Source organism: Manis pentadactyla, chromosome 3 (assembly GCF_030020395.1).
Source record: "Manis pentadactyla isolate mManPen7 chromosome 3, mManPen7.hap1, whole genome shotgun sequence".
Taxonomy (NCBI): domain Eukaryota; kingdom Metazoa; phylum Chordata; class Mammalia; order Pholidota; family Manidae; genus Manis; species Manis pentadactyla.
In genome coordinates, this window is record NC_080021.1 from 191,534,787 (window position 1) to 191,541,294 (window position 6,508).

A 6,508-nucleotide genomic window follows, 5' to 3' on the forward strand; every position below is an offset into this window, starting at 1 on the left:
AGTTTAATTTTTGCCAAGTACTTAGGTTAATATCAATTTGCAGTTTTATGATTCACTTTATAAACCATGTCATCCTGTTGAATCTAGAAAGCCAAAGAAGAATATTTGGGAAAATTTTGTAACTGCATGGCATCAGGGAATAACCCTGTCCCTGGATAACTTCAGGATTCAATTCTGTGAACTGTTACTGGAGGTAGACACTGACCTTTAACTTACAGTTCTGAAGTAAGATCCCAAGATAGGAATATAAATATAAAAAAAAAATAAGTTTCAAGGCAATACAAAAATGTAAGTTGATGGGGAATATAATACAAGAATAGAAGAGAGATTTCCACCAATGCAGTAACAGAGTAGAGTTGAGAAAGAACCTATTTAGGCTTTGTCTTTTGAAAAACAGACCCAATCTCAGAAGTTAAGAAGAATCTTTGTACTTCTCCTTCCATCTGTCTCCGGAATGAAAGAACCAGTGACTATGCCACTGAATCAGGAAACTTACCAGTCTTCCTGGATTGTAGGTGTTTCTCCATGATATAGCTAAAATGCTGTACCACACTTTTTTACACTCATTCATAAAAAGTAACTGGATAAATGTAGGAAGTTAGAGATATAAGAACTTTAACTGCAGCAAATCCTTTAAAAGGAATTTTTAAGGAATTATTTCAATTTAGAATAAGAAAGAATGGAGCAGTGTGGATAGGGTATTTCATATGTATAAAGCAAAGGATGCACAGGAGATGGAAGAAATTGCTGGAAAATTTGACTTGGAATGCAAATTATGCACCAATATGCCCTCTAGTTGAGGACCTGATTAGTAGATTTGTTGTTTATCTGAGAAGTGAGCTAAAAGCAACCAATTTATTACCAAGTCTGGATAGACTTTCCCTAGTTGGCAGATAGGTAAAGAGATAGAAATAAAACTAAATAAATGAGGGCTGTAGTAAATTAATACAAAGCAAAGGGAAAGAAATATTCTAAAGGGTAAAGGAATGTTGTCTTGAGCAGATAATTAACTGCAGGATTCAGAAGAATATGTCATAAAACCTGACTTCTTCATTAGAAAGCAAGAAAGCATAGTCCTTAACAGGCAGTGTACTATAATGAAAACTATGAAGAAGCTATAAGCTACAAAGAAATCATAAGTTAAACACAAGAAAACAGAACAAGCTATAAAAGCATATGGATAACATAACAAGGATGTGGAGGCAACAAAAATCCAATAACAGCATTAAAAATATGCTTCTGCTAATGGTGGACTAGACTGCTAGGATCAGTCATCTTCCTGAGAGCAACTGGAAAAGCTAGACAAAATATAAACAAAATGCTAAAATAGAAGGGAATTTTAGGCAATAAGATCTGAGAAAGAAGCAAACCTTACATTCGGCACTGCTTTTCTCTTCAAGAAAGTTGCTGATTCTGAAAGTGTCAGCCTCGAGGTTGAGAAATTGATCAGGTTTATGGCAGACTAACAGGGCTGATGGTGTGACAAATGGAGTTCAGCATCCACCAAAGTGGGAGGCCCTGGTCCACCCATGACTTTCAGAAGGGACCACAAAAAACTACAATCTAGGCATAAGAATAAATGAGAGAGAGAAAGAGAGCATCCTTCTATACTGAGTCAGCAAACTTTTTTGGGGGCCAGATGATAAATATTTTAGACTTTGCATGCCATAGAGTCTCTGTTGTAACTTTTTAACTCTTGTGTTTCATCAGGAAAGCAGACATAGACAATATGTAAATGATGGGCAGAACTGCCTGATCCAATAAAATTTTATTTACAAAACAGGTATAGAGGCCTGTTCTTCGTTAGCACTTGGGATTACTGAATAGATATTGGCCATGATGCCAGGTTCAAAAAAACAGTGGGAGTGACAGACACCTGATTCCTGAGTGGGAGAGGAAGACACGAGGGATTCAGGGAACCTCTGTCACAGTTTGAGATTACTCCTTGGGTGGTAGGCAGAATATTGCTCCACGCAAAGATGTCCCAGTTCTAGTCCCCAGAACCTGTGAATATGTTCTGTTACTGGCAAAGGGGAACTAAGGTTGCAGATGGAATTAAGTTTGCTAACAAGCTGATAAGGAGAGCATCTTGAATTACCCAAGAGGGTCCAGTGTGAACACAAGGGTCTTTAAAAGTGGAAGAGAGAGGCAGAAGAGCCAGCCAGTCAGAGTCAGAGATGGAGACATGACTAAGGAAGCAGAGATCGGGATGATGTGATTTGAGAAAGAGACCTGATTGGTCAGTCTGGCTTTGCAGATGGAAGGCAGCCACGAGACAAGGAAGGCAGGCAGTCTCTAGAAGTTGGAAAATGGAGAAAAGGGATTCTCCCTAAGACGCTCCAGAAAGGAATACAACTTTGATCTTACCCAGTGAGACCCACTTTGGACTTCTGAACTCCAGATTTGTAAAAGAATACATTTGTGTTGTCTTAAGCCACTAGGTTTGTGGTGACTTGTTTCACTAACACCAGGACATGCATCCATTCCTCATATTGGGGTCAGGGCTGACAATGTAGGTGGAGTGGGAGGCCTGTGTGCTAGGGCAGGGAGGAAGGCAGAGGCGGAGAAGGAGGCTGGGCCCAGCACCACTCTCTGCAGCTGAGTTATGCCATCCAGCAAGGTGATCTCTAAACTCTATATTCTAGGAATTAAGAGCAGGGACAATTACTCAGCTGTTCATAATCCTTTGTGATTTAATGTTTCTATAAAATGATCAAATCCATAATTAACTCAGTTATTTATTTAACTGGCCCCAGGTACTCCCAAACCTGCTGTTTGATTAGAACATAACTGATGAGATTGTAACTTACAAAATTCACAAATGAATATTGTTTCTTGTGAAAAAGAAGTCTATATGCATGACCTAAAGCTGAGTAAGTCTCATTACACATAAACTCATGAAGGGGCAGGAGTGGCAGGATTTTACCTCTGCAGGCACAAGATGGTGACATGAAGAACAAGAGGGAGAAACATGAAGTTACCTTGTAAAGCTTCAATTAAAAAAAAACTGGATATTAACATGGTATGCATCCTTTCTAGTTTTTGACTAAGGCATAAAGACAGTAGATAGCATATTCCAAAGTGGGTAGTTTAATAGAATTAGTTAAACACCTCACACATATTGAGACTATAAGATTGTGAGCTTCTGGGAGACTAGAGAGGATTTTGTGAAATCTTCTTTGTATAGAACTATTTTCTGAAGCCTAACCCATCCAAGGAGAGTGGGGAGCATGGGAGGAATGGATTTCCCTGACCCCAAGTCCAATGAAGGGGAAGATTCTTTCTTGCATTTGGCAGACGCTGTGGATTGATGCCTGACCCATGCCTGAGAGATGCTGTCTGAAACTGCTCGTGGAAACAGCGTAGAGGCTGCATCTGGAGAGCAATGTATTTCCCTCCAGCACTGGGCCAGAGGTACTGACATCCTGAGGAACAGACATGGAATTCATGTCCATCACAAGAATGTTGACCTGGGGTCATTCAAAAAGACATTCTGACCGAAAGGGTGTCTACCAGAGTACAAGGGGGATCTCAGCAGGCAGAGTTGAGCTTAAACCTCTGAGAACAGAAAAGGAAGGATATTTGTGATGGCCAGCTGAAGGAGAGCCACTGCCGGGTCAAGAGAACTGTGGTCAGGAAGATCCAGCAGACAGTCATCAATTAGATCAGAAAAATACCCCCAAAACTGGAGTCATCTTTAAACATCTGCCAGATCCAAGAGAGGATTTGTTTCAGTAGTTGAGTGAAAATTTTCCTATCTTCCCATATACTGCCCACCCCCCCAACTGCCCCACCAATGCTTCTCTTACCTCTCCTGCTATGAATCTAGAGGGCCAGGAAGGGGAGCAGTGGCTGCCTCTGGGAACGAGCTTCTTTCACGTGCTCCGCGTGTCCTGCCCCCAGAGAGGGACTTCAGCATGACATTGTGTGTAGAGGAAAGAGGACAGTGTGGTATTTGGCTTGGTCAGCTTAGAAAAAGGCCCTGTGTGTATGTGTTGCATCTGGTGGGAGAGTCGTCAGAGGGACACTCAGAAAGTCCGATGTGGTTCCTTGCCTGGTCACTCTGAAAGCAAGAGGTTATGGCCGGAAGCAGCAGAAAGGGAGAGGGGGAGGATAAAAGTCTGGGCTGGAGTCAGGCTTACAGATTCAAAGGTCATGGGACACTGCTGAATGTGTGGGACTGTGCAAGATTCCCCAGGGAACGTCCCCCCTCCCAGCCAGGAGTGGGAGTATGGAGAATGAACCTGGGGGAAACACCACCAATTAAACTGTGGGAACTATAGTAGGAGTTTGTTTTAAATACTAAGAACAGCTCCTCATCAAGCCCTCCTTTTGGTCAAAAGCTGCCATTTATGAGACCTCTTCCTCACATCAAGGCATCAGTCTGTGATGTAAGAGGTCATGGGTTAAAAGTCACCCAGGAATTAAATCCGTAAGCTTGATGTTACCAGTCCGTAGAAATAATGAATGGAGTCATTTAGCCAGAGATGTAAAAGAGAGTAGAATGAATGTAGGGATATTTATTAGCCCTTTGAATCACACTCTTATTAGCTCCTGTATGTGAATAGTAATATTGCCATAGTGTCTTCTAGAATGGAAGTAAATGATAATAACTTTACTAGCAATAACTACAGTTTACTAGGCTCTATTTTTCCAGGCCCTGACTCGGCCTTTCTTGCCCAATACTGTTAATCTTCCCTGGAACAAAGAAAGGAAAATGTATGGACCAAGGACATGAATTAGGTCATGACAGAGAATTCTTATTTCCCATGCATAGCATCAGTGAATGGTTTGTTCCAGCCTATTAATTATTTAAATAGTTATTATCTCTATTTGTCCTTCTTGCTTGAAATGAAAACTGCTGATCCCAGCTTATCAGTGTAACATCTTGTAGCAATACAGAGAATGTGTACAGGATCTTTTTTAGCAGAGAAGAAAGAAGAGAATGAATCTTACTAGGAGCTAGGCAGCATGCCAGTCACTTTTATATATACCATCTCATTTAATTATGACAACAAACTTGTGACATACATCTTTTACTTCCCTTTTATAAAAAAAAAGACCAAGGTTACCAAGTTAACAAGTGGAGGGGCTCAGAATATAATCTCAGTGTCTGATTTCAGAACCTAGAATGTAGAATTGGGCCCTGTCTTCTTTCCATGATACCATTCATTAAGTGTTTTATATGTCTTATTTCATTTTTTTCCTCCACACACCCATGATGTAGGTAAGAATGAAATGATATGCTGACTTTACAGACTGAGCAGTTGTAGAACTGAGCATAACAGCCAACCTCGGTGACCCAACGGGTCATTGGATTTTAACCCAAAGAAAGGCCCTTAACATCATTAGTCACCAGGGAAATGCAAATTAAAACTAAAGTAAGATATCACTTGCACCCACTAAAATGGCTAAAATAAGAAAGATTGACAACTTTAAAGTTTGGTGACAACATGGAGCAACTGGAATAGTTGCTAGTAAGAAAGTAAAGATACAATTTTGGGTAATTGTCTGGCAGTTTCTAATGAAGTTAAACTTATGTATATCCAGGACTCAGCAACTTCATTCCCAGGTATTTACTCAAAAGAAATGAAAGTACATGTCCACAAAAGACTTATAACAATATTGCTCATAGCAGTGTTTTTTCTTAATAGATCCAAACCAAACACAACCCAATTGTCTATCAATAAGAGAATGGATAAACACAAGACAGTAAATTTATTCAATTGAATAATATTCAGCAATTAAAAATAAACTATAAGACATGCAATAATTTAAATTAATCTTAAAATCATCATGTTAAGCAAAAGGAGTCAGTCACATCAAAGTATGTAATGAATGATTCCATTTATATGAAATCCAAGAACTGGTAAAAATAACCTGTAGAGGTGGGGTGAGGGTTTGAGGTTGGTTGCAAAGGGGCACAAAGAACTTTCTGAGGATTAAGGAAATGTATCTGATATAGGGTAATGGTTATATGGGTATATATAGTTGTGAAAATTCATGACTAAACCCTTAATGTCTGTGCATTTTTATTTTAATAATACTTCAATAAAATGTAAAATATTTACTGGGCTCAGTCTTTTAAAAACCTCACAGAAATACAATGATTCCCACAATACAATGATTCCTACCTTGCTATACTGTCACAAAGAGAAGGGTGGAATATTTCAGAAACATGTATTGAACACAGATTCTTTTTCTTTCTGTAATAGAAACTTAGTCTTTGCATATATTGTTATAAGTGTGAAGGAAGTGTTCAAGAACAATGTATAAAAATAAAAGTAAATGCTTTATTTCTCTTAGATATTGGCATTTTCATTTGCCAGTTTCCCATTGTCAGCTCCACTGTGAGGATTAGATAATCAGAATCACCAAAAGGTAGGTTACTGGGGACCTGGACCATGATGGTAGACTCAGCTTAGGCACAGTTATTATTTCCTACCTGAAAATTGGTAGAATAACGGCAATACATATACAAAAAATAAATCCACAGACTACTAGCAAT